General features: G+C 39.3%; 1 protein-coding gene and 1 pseudogene across 1 annotated transcript in view; one reads left to right on the top strand and one right to left on the bottom strand.

Annotated features, from left to right (window-relative positions):
- Window positions 1-18,000, bottom strand: part of HCRTR2 (hypocretin receptor 2) — a 144,965-nt gene that overhangs the window by 55,501 nt on the left and 71,464 nt on the right. The window lies entirely within an intron of this gene.
- Window positions 2,342-2,507, top strand: LOC130026221 (uncharacterized; annotated as a pseudogene).

Genomic DNA, 18,000 nt, shown 5'->3' with positions numbered 1-18,000 from the left:
AAGAGTCAACCCTGAACACAGCCAGATATATCTCCAAAGCATAAACAATAAGGATACAATTTTTAAATTAAAAAAGGCAATTAGATACCTATGGACAATGATCTATATTTAGCTCCTGCATGGAACCTATCTTGTAAGCATATCCCAAAATGGTACTATTCAAAATAATTACAGACACACACACATAGACATATATATGTATATATACATATGTGTGTGTATATATATGTACACACACACACACACACATATTTATTTAGGAAGTTGGCTACTGGTTGAATTTTAAAGGAATAAAGCTCTCCCTGCACTCTAGAGACAGTTTCTTTTTCTCACCTTCACTGGCCTTTCCACGCTACTGCTAGTTGCTCCAAGACACGGGGCTCCGTCTCCCATTCCTCACCTCCACATCCTGCCGGGCTGTCTATAAATAAATCTCCTTGCACGAGAAGAGGAGTAGGCAAACATGCTGCAGATTTTCTACAAATTTGACAGATGGGACAAGTTACGCACATCTGTGTTGTGAAATGTGCCACCCAAAAGGTTATCTAATATTAATGGAAAGCAAACTTTGAAAAGGTTACTATCTATGCACATACAACAACATATTTAATGGATGTTCCAATTTTATTTCCTCAATAAAGAGGCTAAGATTTGACAAATTTGTTTTAACTGGCACTTTCTCATTAGGTTAATGCAGGCAGGGATTCTCACAGAGACTAATGATGTCACCGGAGGTGCTATCCAGGAGGAGGTGTGGGGAATAATTAAGACACCACAATCAATAATTCCTCTTGGAAGGGAGTGAAAAAGGCAGTGCCTTCGCGCACGCAAATGTTGCAGGGGTGAACTCTACAGAAAGGAATGTTATATGTGAAAGCAGAGTGACATTAATTTACAGAATCAGCTCCAAAAAATCCTGCAGAAAAATAGAGTGAGGACCTTGGGAAGTACAGCTTGATTTATTAGCTATCTGCAATGCTGTGATTCCTCCCTGGCACCAAGACTTCTGCCCAGGCGCTGGCAGCACTGTGATTATCTGGTAGGTGGCCTTTATCCACAGAAAGTCAGCCTGTGGATAAAGGGTTCAAGGTCAGAAGGGACCGTGGTCTGGGCGGCTGCTTCAGTTCTATTAACGGCTGCGTCTGGTCACTGTGATTTTACTTCAGTAGAATTTATGCGAGGGAAAAGATCAACTTAGTGTCTTATCCTGTATATTTAAGAAAACAATGGGAAGGGGGGGGGAACTGAGCCATACCTGTTAGTGATGAGGGCTAATCCTGGTCTGTGTCACTTCCAGCTATGATGACAGTCACCGGATGTGAAAGACTGCCTCCATGCAATTCAATGCCTTAATCTCTCTTCTGTATCTCTGGTCCATCTTTTTATTTAATTGGGGTGGGGTGAGGGCATATCTCACCATGCTCAGATCTTACTCCTGGCTTACTGCTCAGGGATCACTTTGAGTGGGCTTTAGAGGACCATCTGTGACGATGAGATTGAACCCTTGTTCAATCATGCAAGGCAAGTGTCTTCCCTGCTGTACTTACTACCCATCCAGCCCCTGGCCCTCCTCTTTAAAGGCATTATAAATGCTTGTCCCATTTAGAATTCTAGAGTATCCTAGAGGTTTTTCTTTGAGAATATAGGGTCAGTTATTGTGTTTGGACACTTTGCACTAATTAACACTTGCAAGCAATCTCCCTGACCCTTGGTGTCTGACTTCTGATTGTTGCCTGCAGTGAATTTGCTACTTCTGATCTTTACAGAAATTCTTTGTTTACTTTATTATATTTTCAATCTGACTGTTTTGTTTTTCCACATTCTGTGCCTGTTTTTGTAAAAAAAATCACTCTTTTTTTAAAACAAAATTCACTCTTATAAATTTAATTTTCATTTTTAGAAGACTAATTTTTAGTTCTCTCATTGTTGGTTTCCTTATTTTCATGCCAGAATATTTAACAAGATTTTTTTTATTTTATACTTGAGTTTAATTTTCTCTTACTGCTTTTTTATTTTTAAAAAATTTTTATTAGTGAGACACCATGAGGTACAGTTGTAGACTTACAAATTTTTGTGTTTGGGTTTCAATCATACAATGATCAAATAGCCATCCTTCCACCAGTGCCCATTTCCCAAGACCACGGATCCCAGTATCCCTCCCACCCCCCATCCCCCCATCCCACCCTGTCTCTGTGGCAGGGCATTCCCCTCTGTTCTCTCTCTCCTTTTGGGTGTTGTGGTTTGCAAAAGAAACATTGAATAGCAATCATGTTTGGTCTATAGTCTACTTTCAGCATGCTTCTCCCATTGGGAGGATCCTCCCAACACCCTTTATTTGGTGCTCCCTTCTCGGCCTTTTGGCTAAGATCAAGTGTAGTATCCTTTCTTATCAGTTTAACAAGATTTTTAAAAAGTGTTTATTTAATTGCTATTTTACATGGTATAAATGCTATGGTAAAGCATTTAGAAGTTGGTCACAGATCATGGAGAATCACTGAAGACTTTTAAGCAAGGAAGTGGCAAGAGCTTTTATCTATTTTTTAAAGATGACTTGGAATAAATGTGAAAATTACTCATGCACTTAACTAAAAGAAGACAAAATTAAGGAAGGAAAATAGTCACAAGAGAATGGGGGAAATGAATGACATCCAGAAAAAATGGGCAGTTCTTGGGGAGGTTCAGAGAGGACAGGGTGGTGAGAAAGACAGGATAAGCTTATGGACTAATGCTTAGTATTTGGTAGCTGGGAAGATATAGTATTATTCACTGAGGTATGGAATAAAGGAGAATGAGTTGGCATTTATTAAAAATAGGGGTTAAGGAGGATTACTCCATAGCTTAGAGGCCAGCCAGGCATTCTAGGGGAAAGGGCAGCTCAGCTAGAGAAGGGAGCACCAAATAAAGGGTGTTTGGAGGATCCTCCCAGGAGGGGAGATGCATGTCGAAAGTAGACTATGGACTGAACATGTTTGCCACTCAAAGCCTCCTTTGCAGACCACAACACCCAGAAGGAGAGAGAGAACAAAAGTGAATGCCCTGCCACAGAGGCAGGGTGGGATGGGGGGGATGGTGGGTCAGAGGGATACTGGGACCCGTGGTGGTGGAAAATGGGCACTGGTGGAGGGCTGGGTATTTGATCATTGTATAATTGAAACCCAAGCACAAAAAATTGTAAATCTACAACTGTACCTCATGGTGTTTCACTAAAAATAAAAAATAAATTAAAAAAAAAGAAAAAAAAAACAAAAAAATAGGGGTTAAAGATGAGAAACTTTTTTTTATATGCGTGGGTTTAAAGGCTTTGTGAGTTATCTTACTCACAATTCCCATTTGGCAACTGGATTTAATTGGTTATAAAATATCTCAGAGGTGTCCATTATTCTCTGAGTAATAGGTTATACATAAATATAGACAGATAGATAGATAGATAGATAGATGATAGATTGATAGATAGATATCTCAAAGTGTCACATGATTCTAAAGCTTCTCCAGGAGAGATTCTTGAGTACAGAGTCAAAAGAAAGCCCTCAGCTTTGCTGGGTATGGCCCAAATACCAAAAAAAGCTTTTTTCATGGAAAGAGTTTATATTTCTGCTGATAGCAGATGAGCTTGTAGCAGAGAAATTCCCAAACTAAGACACAAGAAGTGTCACACATCTCTTAGAGAGCGAATAAAGACAGTGCACTGCACTGTCCTCCCATTGTTCATCAATTTTGCTCGAGCGGGCACCAGTAACATCTCACAAAAATTTATGAGACTTGTTGTTACTATTTTTGGCATATCAAATACTTCACGGTAGCTTGCCAGGCTCTCCGAGAGGGGGGAGGATCGAACCCCAGTCGACTGCATGCAAAGCAAATGCCCTACCCACTGTGCTATTACTCCAGGTATTGGAAAATGACTTTGGCAAGTAAAGACTGGAAGGTCCTAAAAAAATGAAAGGGCCAATACTTATAATATACACAACGTATAAAACTTTTGGCAATTTGCAAGCACAAATAGACATGAAGGAGAAGAAAAGGCAGCAGCCCAATAATAAGAATAAGCAAAAACTTAAGCAGTTTTACTGACCAAGGGCAATAATTAGAACTCAAGGTCTACCAACTATAGAAATAATTCTGGTTTTCTGCTGTAACCCAAGAGGGTAAACACTAGCCTTGATAAATCCGGAAACAAGGATTCATCCAGTAGAAAGCCTGGAGCGAGCTCAAACAATCGGACAGTGGGGAGGGCATTTGCCTTCATGTGGCCAACCTTAGTTTGATTCCAGGCACCATACACAGTATCTTGGGCCAGCCAGGAGTGATCCGAAGTGTGCGGCCAGGAGTAAGCCCTGTGTACCACTGGGTGTGGTCCCCAAGCAAAAAACCAAAACCAAAACCAAAATAATAAAGATCATTGAGCTAAAGAAATAGCACAGCAGATATAGTGCTTTCTTGTGGGCACCCAAGCACTGTCGATCTGTAGCAGTGTCCTCCCATTGTTTATCGATTTGCTCGAGCGGGCCGACCCAAAGCAAGACTAATTTCCCCTGAGCCTCCACAGGAGGGATTCTCTAGCAGAGAGAGAGCCAGGAGTGAGTCATGAGCACTGCTAGGTGGCACCACCCACCCCACCACCAGAGAAAGAACATAAAAGAATGAAGCCCATCTTCAAAGCCCTTCGCTGACTAAAAAAATAGATTTTTCTGACCCAACATCTACTAGCTGCCAAAACAAACATTTTCATAGAAATGTAACTAAATAAGTAAATGAAAAATAAATAGGAAGAAAAGAAGGCACTAGCCCATGAATGATTTATAGTATAAAGTATGTTTAAAAAATTAGAGTGAATGTCTCAAAGAGGCCATGATATGTAGAATATGAATAAATAAATGGTAAAACATTTAAAGGTAAATTGTAGAATTTAAAAACATGTAACTGGGAACACAAAAATAATTTTAACAGAAGACTGGATAGACTAGGCCACTTAATAGAACAGTGTAAATAGAAAATAGATATGCTACAAAAAACAGAATAAGGATTGGAAATACAGAAAAGATCATGAGATTTGATGATGCAAATTCTATAAGTCTGTGACTAGATTCTCAAAATGTAAATTGGTAACAAATGAAATAGAAAGAATATTTGAAAATACTTGAAAAAACGTGGATCGAGACTGGGCCCCTCCTCCCAGCTCCCCAGTTTTCCAGTATCTTGGCAGTCACACCCACAAACTGCCTCTGGCGCCATGTAATCTCACCAACGGCCAAGATCCAGAGACTATAAAACAAAGCTCCCAGAAGAGAGTGATGCAGTTTCTCCCTCTCAGAGAGCTCGGCAAGCTACTGAGAGCATCCCGTCCGCACAGCAGAGCCTGGCAAGCTACCTGTGATGTATTCGATATGCCAAAAACAGTTAACAATAACTGGTCTCATTCCCTTGACTCCTAAAGAGTCCCCAATATGCCTCTGGACTACACTAGCACAAGACAGGGATGAATGGAGACATTACTGGTGCCCGCTCGAGCAAATCAATGAACAACGGGACGACAAGTGATACAAGTGATACTGTGATAAAACATGTTACCCAATAAATTCCCTCAAAAAATGTAGAGACACCTATGTATAGATTTGAGAAGTACTATAAATCTCAACAAGAAAAATATAACAGAAAAACCACATACTGGGACATTATAGTAAATTTGCTAAGATTCTGTCACCAAAGAGAAAATCTTGATTCAGGTGAAAATTGCATGACTTTTTTTTTTTTAGCTTTTTTTTTCCCCCTTTATTTTATTTTTTTTAAAGTTGTAGATTTACAATTTTTTGTGCTTGGGTTTCGATTATACAATGATCAGATACCCATCCCTCCACCAGTGCCCATTTTCCACCACCATGGATAATATCCCTCCCACCCCCATCCCCCCATCCCCCCTGTCTCTGTGGCAGGGCAATCCCCTGTGTTCTCTCTCTCCTTTTGGGTGTTGTGGTCTGCAAAAGAGGCATTGAGTGGCAAACATGTTCAGTCCATAGTCTACTTTCAACAGAAAATTGCATGACTTTTAAAGCATTTCAGTGGCATTGACTGTGAGAAAAAGAACCCAAGGAGCAATAAAATTGCCTCTTAAACATAATGAAAACTAATAATGGATTTCTTATTAAATAAAAATATACTATATATTGAGAGAGAGACAGAGAGAGAGAGAGAGAAAGAGACCAAGAGAGAGAGAGAGACAGAGTTTGTTATGTCTTCAATGGATTTAATGAACCTTATCAAGAGATTAATCCCCACTCCAGTTTTTTCAACAACGTAGTAACTGTGGTTATGCTGAGATGAATACAACCATTAACTTCTTAGCCATTGACCATCTCCTTAAATCCTTTAGCTTCCAGGTATTCAGAAAGGGGTAATGGGGTCTGTTGATGGGTTTCTAGCTATGGCTTGATGATTCTTCGCTTACACCACCGCCAGCTTTGAGAGACTAGAACACAGCTCCGCACTGCACTGTAGCACTGTCCTCCTGTTGTTCATTCATTTGCTCAAGTGGGCCCAGTAACATCTCCATTGTGAGACTTGTTACTGTGTTTGGCATATTGAGTATGTCACGGGGAGCTTGCCAGGCTTTGCCGTGCGGGTAAGATACTCTCAGTAGCTTGCCAGGCTCTCCAAGAGGGGCGAAGGAATCGAACCCAGATTGGCCAGGTTGGCCACGTGCAAGGCAAACACCCTTCCTCTGGGCTATTGCTCCAGCCCACAGCTCATTCCTAGTAAATGTTTTCTTAGCTCCACTTCAAAGGTCTCACTTATTGCTTTAAGATATTTCCTTCTTCCCAACCTGCCACCCTGGATGCCAAACAGATCCAGGTAGTACTGATCAAGGAACTCCTGATACATAAGGCATAGGGGAGTGTTTTGCTGGAATAAAACCCAGGTAAATGTGAGGACAAGGACAAAATGCTGACTGATGTTGCCTTTTGTTATCCTGATTGAACAGGTTATTCAAGTCTATGACTTTCACTAGGATGGGGAATGTATCCTGAATTTTGACGTTTGGTCAAGTCATAGGAAGCCCAGAATCCCAAGGCTTCTAGGATATGACGGAGGCTGAAGACATTATTCTTGTCTCCATTGAGGTTGTCCCTTTGGCTTACATCAGGTGACAGCTGTCACCACCTCCTAAAGATTGGCACTCTCCGAGATATCACATATGGATTCTCCAAAATGCCAAAGCCTTCTACTGAGAATCTTAAATGTGTTGAGGCCTAAAACAATCATTTTATATTTAAAGCTAACATATGGGGCCAGAGTGATAGTACAATGGGTAGGGTGCCTGCCTTGCACACAGCCAACCCAGGTTCAATCCTCAGGAGTGATATGGTTCCTGAGCTTCAGGAGTGATCTCTGAGTTCACAGAGGTAGGAGTAAGCTCTGAGAACCACCAGGCATGGCATCAAAACAAAAAAAACAAAAGAAAGGAAGGCAGGAAGGCAGGAGGGGAGGAGGGAAGGAGGGAAAGAAGGAAGGAAGGAAGGAAGGAAAGAAGGAAGGAAGGAAGGAAGGAAGGAAGGAAGGAAGGAAGGAAGGAGGGAGGGAGGGAGGGAGGGAGGGAGGGAGGGAAGGAAGGAGGGAGGGAGGGAGGGAAGGAAGGAAGGAAGGAAGGAAGGAAGGAAGGAAGGAAGGAAGGAAAGAAGGAAGGGCGGAGGGAAGGAGGGAGGGAGGAAGGGAGAGAGAGAGAGGGAAGGAGGGAGGAAAAGAAAGAAAGAAAGAAAGAAAGAAAGAAAGAAAGAAAGAAAGAAAGAAAGGAAGGAAGGAAGGAAGAGAAAGCGAGAAAGAAAGAAGAAAGAAAGAGAGCGAGAGAAAGAGAGAGAGAGAAAGAAAGAAAAAAAGAAAGAAAGAAAGAAAGAAAGAAAGAAAGAAAGAAAGAAAGAAAGAAAGAGGAAAGAAGTTGGAAATACAATATTGAGAAAGATAACGTTGAGATATAGACTTAAACATACGTGCACTCCTGATTTTGGACTCGAGTTCCAGGCATGAAATTAGGAGTTTCTTTTCTACAAATGGTGTGAGCTAATAGATTACTACACCAAAAATATTTTATTTCTACCTCACACAATATTTAGATATAAATATTAGAGATAAAAATAACTCCCCAACATTATTTGATTTTGATTTTGTTGAACAGAATGCCTCAAATATGTTAAATATAAAGAAAAAGTTTTATAAATTAGAGAATCTAAGATTAAGGTACCTCTAAAGACTATATATGCATGCCACAGAACAAGACATTTTAAATAGAAAAAAGTTAATGTCAATTTCCAAAATTGTAGTGAACTATTATATTGAATAAATTCTACTATTTTCATAATATGTACAATATTTATACCAAGTAACAAGCATGTTAAAATATGTAAACCATGAACACACACACAACAAAGTGCATACACCTTGTCACTACTGCCGACAATAAGAACTAGGATAGAACCAGCACCATAAAAGCTGTATAGACCAAACATGATTACCACTCAAGGCCTCTCTTGCAAAACACAGGACCCAAAAGAAGAGAGAGAGAACAAGGGGGAATGCCCTGCCACAGCGGCAGGGTGGGACGGGGGGGGGGGGGGGGATGGGGGGTGGGAGGGATGCTGGGACCCATGGTGGTGGAGGATGGGCGCTGGTGGAGGGATGGGTACTTGATCATTGTATAACTGAAACCCAAGCACAAAAATCTACAATTGTACCTCATGGTGTTTCACTAATAAAAAAAAATTTTAAAAAAAGCTGTCTTTCCATTTATTCTCTTTTAACATGCCCACTGCATGTAAATAGAGACCTAGATCATGATTTTTCACACCAGTCATTACAATTTTCCCGTTTTTAACTTTATTTAAATAAAATAAAAATGCATGTGTTATTTCATGTGTGACTTTCACTTGTTACTGTTTTTGTAATATTGTCTTTGTCATCTGACAAGGGGATAATAGATACATTGTAAAAGAACTCACACAGCTTAAAGATCAAAGAGTAATCAATAAAACCAAAATCTGAAATGGAAAAAAGACAAAAGTAGGATTTTTTGAAAGAAGACATGCAGATGACACATAGACACATGACAAAGTTTTAGAATATCACTTATATTATTGGTACAATGCAAATTGAAACCACAATAAATGACATATCACTTCACAACCCTGACAAAGTTCTGCTGAAAATAAAGCTTGGCAGATAAGTGGAGGAAGAAGAAATCTGTTGGTGGGAAAATAAAGTGGTACAACTCCTATAAGAAATGATATAGATATTGCTTAAAAAATTAAATATGACAATTTCATATGATCCAACAATACAAATCCTAGGCATATATCTAAGAATACAGAAACATCAATTTATAAGGGTATCTGCACCCTTATGTTCATAGCAGCACTATTCACTAGTGTCAAAAAAAGAAATCCACCTAAATTCCCACAGTCAGATAGTAGCAACAGAAGTTCTGTTCAATGAGATACTACTCTGCAATTAAAAATGATCTTGCTACTCTATCATTTTTTTAGACAAAATGAATGGACCTTGCTGTGATTATGCCAAATGAAAGAGTAAATGAGAGTCATCAGATAGTTTTATTTGTATGTGCCCGGCAAGCTACTGAGAACATCTCACTCGCACAGCAAAGCCTGGCAAGCTACCTGTGACATATTCGATATGCCAAACACAGTAACAATTGTCACAATGGAGACGTTACTGGGCCCGCTCGAGCAAAATGATGAACAACAGGAAGACAGTGACAGTATAAACAAATTGTCCAAAGTTAATGAAACTAATTCCTTAGAAAGTAAGAATCATGGCAGTGTCCAAAGAGGAAGTGGAGCCTGGGATGAGGTATGATCCGATTGGTCTTTTTGGTGGTGGGATGGTACTATGATTTTGGTGGGGTATATAGTAAATACCACACACATATAGAGATATAAATCCAGCTTCTGAAATTCCATAATACTAGAAATAAATAAGTCAAGGATTCAGAAAAGTATCCTAATCCTTAAGCCAAAAAGAGCAGCTTATGGTAGCCGTATCTCTGTGACATTAATTTCTGTATCTCATCCTACTGTGTGTTAGATAACTGTCTACCCACTCCACTATCAGTGGGCATTTTGGTTGGTTCTGATTCAAGATTATAAAAAGCAAGGCTGTTTACATCACTGTGTGTGCTTTTTGATGGGCATAATGCAAGTACTAGTTTCCATGAGCTATACATCTGTTTAATTGCTATTATAAATACGATATATTATACTCTCATCATTTCTGTGTAATTGCCAAGAGGTTCCCCAAGTGCTTGCTGCATTACTAGTTTTTGGAGAGCCCATCCCAAGCACTGGTCAGGGAGCTTGGGACCACCCCTGTTCGTACTTGACCCAACAGTGATGCTGTATCATTCAATGCTTGGATCCAAGACACTTTACCCATTGAGGCCCCATCCAGGCCATATTCCTGTTGCTGGGGTGGGGGCAGACTTTGCAGCTCAGGGACTGAGCTCAAGGTCTTAGCCTGGCCAGGCGTGACCAGCTATGTCAGCGATCTCTCTGGACAGCATCGCCACATTTTTTTTTTTGGCTTTTTGGGTCACGCCCGGCAATGCACAGGGGTTACTCCTGGCTTTGCGCTCAGGAATTACCCCTGGCGGTGCTCAGGGGACCATATGGGATGCTGGGAACCGAACCCGGGTCGGCCGCGTGCAAGGCAAACACCCTACCCGCTATGCTATTGCTCCAGCCCCAGCATCGCCACATTTTATTCTTACAAGTATCATCTGTTTATGCCAATACTTGGTTCTCATTTTTTTTTAATGCTAGCTATTCTGTCTGGTCAAGTTTTTAAATCACTGTTAAATTCAACATAACTTTAACATGCTTATAAACTATTTTCAAATGGAAGGAAAATCACTTTAAGCATTTTGTAATCATATCTTTTGTTTTGTTTTGTAATGATAGGAACTTCTCAGGGTTGTTTCCTGGCTCTATGTTCACGGAACCCTCACGGGCTCAGGGACAGGTGGGGCGCTGGGCTGGGGGCCAGGTGGGCACGCACAAGGCAAATACCCTCCCCACCACACTATCACTCTGATTTCAGTGCTGTGATTTTTAAGTCTATTATTTAACTTTAAGAGGAATTTGAGGGCCATGTCAAGATATAGCTTCTTTCAGAAAACATTGTTTTCTAGATATAGAAATAATTTCCTGATTTAAATCAGGGATTTTAAAAAAAATCTAGGCAGCCAGCCCTCTAATTAATTGAGTGATGCCTCTCCTCTCTTCCCAGACCACTTTGCAAACTTTTATACTTTTATCATCAAATATAGTATCTCTTTTTTAAAAATTGTATGTCATTTTGCAGAACCTATGTTTATTTTTTTCTAAAGTTAGGGATGGGCTAGAGCGATAGCACAGCGGCAGGGTGTTTGCCTTGCACGCAGCCGACATGGCCGACCCGAGTTCGATTCTTCTGCCCCTCTCGGAGAGCCCGGCAAGCTACCGAGAGTATCTCGCCCGCATGGCAGAGCCTGGCAAGCTACCCGTGACATATTCAATTTGCCAAACACAGTAACAAGTCTCAAAATGGAGACGTTACTGGGCCCGCTCGAGTAAATCAATGAACAAAGGGAGGACAGTGACTGACTGAGAAAGTTAGGGATTTCATTCTGAATATGGCACAAGTCCAACAACTAGTAGCTGAATGATTGCATAAAGTTTGTGTGGAATTCTGCTTGATTCATCAGATAATTTATCATAACTATTTGATTCTGAAGAGAAAAAAGTTTAATGGTGGTAAATCATACTGCCACTTTTACCTGGACACTTGATATCACTTTGCTCACATAAATCCCTCTAATTGTACCTGAAAGTATTGTACATACAAAGTGAATACAGCAGAATAACCTTTGAGATAAAAGGATGGGCTGCGCAAAATGTATTTGATCTTCATCTTAAATCTGAAGGAAAATGTTTCTGTTGGGAGATAGGCGTAATTATGAAAAAGCGGGTAGGGCGTTTGCCTTGCACGCAGCCAACATGGCCCACCCGAGTTCGATTCCTCCGCCCCTCTCGGAGAGCCCGGCCAGCTACCGAGAGTGTCTCGCCCGCATGGCAGAGCCTGCAAGCCACCCGTGATGTATTCGATATGCCAAACACAGTAACAACAAAGTCTCCAATGGAGACGTTACTGGGCCCGCTCGAGCAAATCGATGAAAAATTCTATATGCTAAAAATCATACTGATATTTTAAAATTATTTTAATTTTATAAACATAAGAGGAATATTATTAGTGCATGTTTAACTTTAGTAAATGATTTTAAATCATATTTTATTTGGTATCTTTGAACACAATTGTAACATATGTATAAATAAGTGGAAGACTATTTGCACCCTTCTGCATTATTAATGTTAGCTTCATTCATAACTATAATAGTCAAATAACAATCACAAATCATCCTGTTATTTGTCGATTGCCTCGAGCAGGCCCCAGTAACATCTCTTTCATCCTAGCCCTGAGATTATATTCAAGGCTCTTTAGGAGAATGAGACCCATCATTGTTACTGGTATTTGGCATATTGGGTACACCACGGGGAGTTTGCCAGACTCTGCCGTGTGGGCAGGCTACATTCTGTAGTCTGCCAGTTTGTCCAAAGTAGGAATGAAATAATAAGATGTCATAATAAGATGTTCCGGGAGCTGGTTTTTATAGTCTCTGAGTCTTCATCAAGGGATACGTACACCAGGAAGAAATCACACTCTTAAATGTATACGTACCTAATGAGGGAACAGCTAAATATTTAAAACAACTGCTAACAGATTTTAAGGAGGACATCGCTACCAACACAATAGTACTTGGAGACTTCAACATCGCCTTATCACCTCTGGATAGATCAACAAGAACAAAACCCAGCAAGGAATTATTGGCTTTGAAAGAAGAAATAGAAGAGAAAGGGCTTATAGACCTATACAGGGCTTTACACCCCCAAAAGAAAGAATACACATTCTTCTCCAGTGCGCACGGAACATTTTCCAAAATAGACCATGTGCTAGGACACAAAAAATACCTCAAAAGAATCAGGAAGATAGAAATAGTATCAGCCATCTTTTCAGACCATGATGCACTGAGGATAGAAGTGAATCACACACAGACACGGAGAACCAAATCAAACACCTGGAAATTAAACAACTCGATGCTGAACAATGAGTGGGTCAGGAATGAAGTCAAGGGCGAAATCAAAAGATACCTGGAAACAAATGAGAATGAAGACACAAACTACCAGAACTTATGGGATGCAGCGAAAGCTGTATTAACGGGAAAATTTATAGCTCTGCGAGCATATCTTAGGTCTGTAGAAACGAAACACATAAATAACTTGACCTCACAGCTCAAGACCTTAGAAAAGGATCAACAGAAAGAGCCTAAATCAGGCAGAAGGAAAGAGATCATAAGATCATAAAACTTAGAGCAGAAATCAACGACATGGAAAACAAAGAAACAATCCGAAAGATCAATGATACCAAGAGCTGGTTCTTAGAGAAAATAAATAAGATAGATAAACCACTAGCAATACTCACAAAGAAACAGAGAGAGAGCCCTAATAAATCGAATCAGAAATAAGAATGGGGATATCACAACAGAAACTAAAGAAATTCAAGACATCATCAGAGACTACTTTGAAAGTCTGTATGCCACGAAATAAGAGAACCTAGAAGAAATGGATAAATTCCTGGATTCCTATCATCTCCCAAAGCTGAATCAAGAAGATATAAAGTACCTGAATAGACCTATTCACATCAAGGAAATTGAAACTGTAATCAGAAGTCTTCCCAAAAACAAAAGCCCAGGCCCAGATGGATTTACTAGTGAATTTTTCCAAACATTTAAAGAGGACCTATTGCCAGTTCTTCTCAAGCTTTTCCAGGAAATTGAAAAAACAGAAACTCTTCCAAACAGTTTCTATGAAGCCCATATCTCTCTAATACCAAAAGGAAACAAAGACACCACAAGAAAAGAAAACTACAGGCCGATATCCCTGATTAACACGGATGAGAAGATTCTCAACAAAATACTAGCAAACAGAATTCAACAACTCATCCAAAAGATCATATACCATGACCTAGTGGGATTTATCCCGGGGATTCAAGGATGGTTTAGCTTTTGGAAATCAATCAACATAATCCATCATATCAACAAAAGAAAAAATAAAAAAAATACGATCATATCAATAGATGCAGAGAAAGCATTTGACAAGTTCCAGCACCCTTTTATGATGAAAACCCTTTCCAAAAGGGATATAGAAGGGACTTTCCTCAATAAAGTTAAAGCCATCTACTACAAGATTATGGCAAGCATCATCCTCAATGGGGAAAAACTAAGAGCTTTCCCTCTAAGATCAGAGATGAGACAAGGATGCCCACTCTCTCCACTGCTATTCAATATAGTACTGGAAGTACTTGCAATAGCAGTCAGGCAAGAAAAAGAGATTAAGGGCATCCAAATAGGAAAGGAAGAAATCAAGCTCTCACTATTTGCAGATGATATGATACTATACTTAGAGAACCCTAAAACCTCTACAAAGAAATTCCTAGAAACAATAGACTTGTATAATAAAGTTGCAGGCTTTAATACCAAAATCAATCAATCAATCAATCAATACCTCAAAGTCCATGGCTTTCCTATATGCAAATAACAAGAGAAGAAAGTGACATAAAAAAAAATCCCATTCACAATTGTGCCCCAGAAAATTAAGTACCTAGGAATCAACTTAACTAAGGATGTAAAAGACCTATACAAAGAAAGCTACAAAATGCTAGTTCAGGAAATAAAAGAGGACATGAGGAAATGGGAAGATATCCCCTGCTCATGGATAGGGACAATTAACATTCTCAAAATGGCGATACTTCCCAAAGCATTATACAAATTCAAAGCAATCTCTATAACTATACCCATGACATTCTTCAAAGAAATGGAGCAAACAATCATGAAATTCATATGAAACAATAAGCTCCCACGAATAGCAAAAGCAAAGAAAATGGGAGGAATCAACCCCTTCAATCTCAAACTCTATTACAAAGCAGTGATACTTAAAACGTCACAGTACTGTACAAAGGCAGAGCTGCAGAACAATGGAACAGGGTTAAATATACTGGCATCTCCCCTGAAACATATGATCATCTAATCTTTGACAAGAGAGCAAGAAATGTGAAGTGGAGCAAGAAAAGCCTATTTAACAAATTGTGCTGGCAAAACTGGACAGCTACATGTGAAAAAATGGACTCATATTTCTAACTAACAAAAAGTACAAAAGCAAGATCAAAATGGAATAAAGACCTCAACATCAGACCGGAATCCATAAAGTACATTGAAGACAAGGTTGGCAAAACCATGCACAGCATTGAAGCTAATGGTATCTTCAAAGATTTCACGCCACTGCCAAGCAAGTGAAAACAGAGATAGACAAATGGGACTATCTTAAACTAAGAAGCTTCTTCACCTCAAAAGAAACAGTGACCAAAATTCAAAGACAGTCTACAGAATGGGAAAAGATATTCGCCCAATACCCATTCAACAAGGGGTTGATATCAAGGATATACAAAGCACTGGTTGAACTCCACAAGAACAAAACTTCCATCCCCATCAAACATTGGGGTGACTAAATGAACAGAAACTTTCTCAAAGAAAAAATCGAATGGCAAAAAAAGGACATGAGAAAATGCTCTACATGATTAATCATCAGGGAGATGCAGATCAAAACAACAATGAGATATCATTCACACCACAGAGACTGGCCTATATCCAAAAGAACTAAAGCAACCAGTGTTGGCACGAACGTGGTGAGAAAAGGACTCTCCTTCACTGCTGGTGGGAATGCCAACTAGTTTAGCCCTTTGGGAAAACAGTATGGACGATTCTCAAAAAATTAGAAATTGAACTCCCATTTGACCCTGCAATACCACTCCTGGGAATATATATCTTGGAGAGGCAAAAGAGTGCAGTTGAAATGACATTTGCAGTTCTATGTTCATTGCTGCACTGTTCACAATAGCTAAAATTTGGTAAAAAACCCGAGTGTCCAAGAACAGATGATTGGTTAAAGAAATTTTGGTTCATCTACACAATGGAATACTATGCAGCTGTTAGAAAAGATGCAGTCATGAAATTTACATACAAGTGTTTCTACATGGAAAGTATCATGCTAAGTGAAATGAAACAGAAAGAGAGGGAAAGACATAGAAAGTCTGCACTCATCTGGAGAATATAAAGTAACAGAATGGGAGGCGAACACTCAAGAATAGTTGAGATAAGTACCAGGAGGTCTCTCCAGGGCTTGGAAGCTGGCAGCACATGCTATGGGAAAAGGCAGTTCAGATAGAGAAGGAAACACCAAGTAAAAGATGTTTGGAAGACTCACTTGAGATGGGAGATGCATGCTGAAAGTAGACTATAGACCAAACATGATGGCCACTCAATACCTCTATTGCAAACTACAACACCCTAAAAGAAAGAGTGAACAAAAGGGAATGCCCTGCCACAGGGTGGGGGGATGCGGTGGGTGGTGGAGGTGAGAGGGCTACTGGGATCATTGGTGGTGAAAAATGGGCACTGGTTGTGGGATGGGTACTCGATCATTGTATAACTGAAACCTAAGCACGACAATTTGTAAGTCTACAACTTTACCTCATGGTGTTTCACTAATTAAAAAAAAGTATTTTTTTCTGAAGATTCTGTTTTTTATTTAATAGTTAAAACTTGGGCAGCAATCAGTGATTAATCAGCATACCCTAGATTTTGAGAAGCAAAAGAGGAGAAGGAGAAGAACAAGGTGAAAGAGAAGAAGATGGAGAGGGATGAGGAGAAGGAGAGGAAGAAAAAGGAGGAGGGAGGAGGAGGAGAAGTAAAAGAATCAGGAGAAGAATAAGAAGGAGAAGGAAGAAGAGGAAGAGGAGGTGGAAGAAGAAGAGGAGACAGGGTCGAGTGAAAAGAGAAGGTGGAGGAAAATTCTTTACCTGGACTCTCTCCACACAAGATCAATGGCAAAGCTGTTTAAAATTCACATCTCAGGAATTCAGTGAGATCACCCAAGGAAACAGAAATTGTGTACTGCATTTTAATAAGTGAATATGTAAAGATTATATTAATTAATTACCCATTTCACTAAGTAATATTCATACCCCAGTGAATGGCTATGAAAATGAATTGCATGCAAATTAATGTAAATAGTTCCACATTGACAAAGAAAGGATGCTCTTTGAAGCAACTATTAGTATTGTTAAGTTTTTTATTATATGCCAAAGCCAAGTGTTTGTCAGATTAGATCTTTGAAATTAAATAAAGGAAATTATTTGATATTCCAAAATGTAGAAAAATGGGTTAGAGCACATCTGTTCTGTGTGGTGGACAATGAATAAGTGTGGAATAATGAACAAAGATGGAGAAATAAATTACGAAAGATCAGGGTGGTGGCAGGGAAATTATGAGTTTTATTTTGAATGAATTAAATTGCATGTGCTTTAGGAACACCCGTCAGTAAATTTGCTGTTATAAATTTATAAGGAGAACAAAATGCATGATTAGAGACTCGCTAGTGATGAGATGACATTTATTCAATGGAAGACTTGCAAAATACCTGGCATTGGTTTGCCTTTAGTTTGTCATTTCACCACCTGATAATTTTGGAGGTCTAGAAATCTTTATTTTCTCTTAAAACAGAAATCTATTGAAGGTTTTCTATTCTTTTCTAAATCAAAAATAATCATAAGTAAGCGTGGTATATTAGGGTCAATTATTTATAATTTGTAGACAAAAATATCCTTGCTTTTTTAAAAATGGAAGTGCTATAGTTTAAATTAAAAATGAACAAGCCTGACAATTTTGGTTATTTTTAATTCTGAACCTTATTACGACCCATTGTACAGTTTTACACAGCCAAATAGTACTTTCTTTCTTTTTAAAAGAGAATAGTACTTTCCACACATCTAATTTTGTTGTAATTATATGAG

This window comes from Sorex fumeus, unplaced genomic scaffold (genome assembly GCF_029834395.1).
Source record: "Sorex fumeus unplaced genomic scaffold, SorFum_2.1 ptg000033l, whole genome shotgun sequence".
Classification (NCBI taxonomy): domain Eukaryota; kingdom Metazoa; phylum Chordata; class Mammalia; order Eulipotyphla; family Soricidae; genus Sorex; species Sorex fumeus.
This window is presented reverse-complemented; position numbering and strand designations above follow the sequence as displayed.